The sequence below is a fragment of the Hordeum vulgare genome, chromosome 3H (assembly GCF_904849725.1).
Source record: "Hordeum vulgare subsp. vulgare chromosome 3H, MorexV3_pseudomolecules_assembly, whole genome shotgun sequence".
Lineage (NCBI taxonomy): Eukaryota > Viridiplantae > Streptophyta > Magnoliopsida > Poales > Poaceae > Hordeum > Hordeum vulgare.
This window is the reverse complement of record NC_058520.1, coordinates 428,579,619-428,581,258: the sequence shown is the minus strand read 5'-3', so window position 1 is coordinate 428,581,258 and position 1,640 is coordinate 428,579,619.

Below are 1,640 nucleotides of genomic sequence, written 5' to 3'. Positions count from 1 at the left end.
CATAATCGTTAAGACACAATTACCGTACCACTCAGGAGCAGTACGTGATCTTGTCGACCTGCGAGGTCCAACAGTAACTTGATCCGAAGTTTCATGATCATCATCATCAACTTGTTCCTCAACTGGCGCCGCAACAATAGGGGTTTCCCCTTGGCCTGCGCCACCATTAAGAGGAATTAGAGGTTCGACATCCTCATCAAGTTCTATCTTCCTCCCACTCAATTATTTCGAGAGAAACTCCTTCTCAAGAAAAGCTCTGTTTTTAGCAACAAACACATTGCCCTCGGATTTGAGATAGAAGGTATACCCAACTGTCTCTTTTGGGTAACCTATGCAGACGCGCTTTTCCTCTTTGGGTTCCAGCTTTTGAGGCTGAAGCTTTTTGACATAAGCATCATATCCCCAAACTTTAAGAAACGACAACTTTGGTCTTTTGCCACACCACAGTTCGTATGGTGTCGCCTCAATGGATTTTTATGGTGCCCTATTTAAAGTGAATGCAGCTGCCTCTAATGCATAACCCCAAAACGATAACGACAAATCGGTAAGAGACATCATAGATCGCACCATCTCTAATAAAGTACAATTATGACGCTCGAACACACCATTATGCTGTGGTGTTCCAGGCGGTGTCAACTGTGAAACAATTCCACATTGTCTTAAGTGAGCACCAAACTCGAAACTCAGATATTCACCCCCACGATCAGACCGTAGGAACTTGATCTTCTTGTTACGATGATTTTCAAATTCACTCTGAAATTGCTTGAACTTTTCAAATGTCTTGGACTTGTGCTTCATAAAGTAGACATAACCATATATACTCAAATCGTCAGTGAAGGTGATAAAATAACAATATCCGCCGCGTGCCTCCACACTCATCGGACCACATAAATCGGTATGTATGATTTCCAACAAGTCACTTGCACGCTCCATTGTTCCGGAGAACGGAGTCTTATTCATCTTGCCAATGAGGCATGGTTCGCACGTGTCAAGTGAATCAAAGTCAAGTGACTCCAAAAGTCCATCGGTATGGAGTTTCTTCATGCGCTTTACACCAATATGACCTAAGCGGCAGTGCCATAAAAACTTGGCGCTATCATTGTTAACTCTAACTCTTTTGGTCTCAATGTTATGTATATGTGTATTATCACTATCAAGATTCAATATGAACAATCCTCTCACATTGGGTGCATGATCATAAAAGATATTACTCATAGAAATAGAACAACCATTATTCTTTGACTTAAACGAGTAACCGTCTTGCAATAAACAAGATCCAGATATAATGTTCATGCTTAACGCAGGCACTAAATAACATTTATTTAAGTTCATAACTAATCCTGATGGTAACTGAAGTGAAACTGTGCCGACTACGATTGCATCAACCTTGGAACCATTTCCCACGCGCATCGTAACTTTTCATCCTTCGCCAGCCTTCGCTTATTCCGCAATTCCTGTTTCGAGTTGAAAATATGAGCAACAGAACCGGTATCGAATACCCAGGCACTACTACGAGAGCTGGTTAAGTATACATCAATAACATGTATATCGAATATACCTGATTTTTCCTTGGCCGCCTTCTTATCAGCGAGATACTTGGGGAAGTTGCGCTTCCAGTGACCCATACCCTCGCAATAATA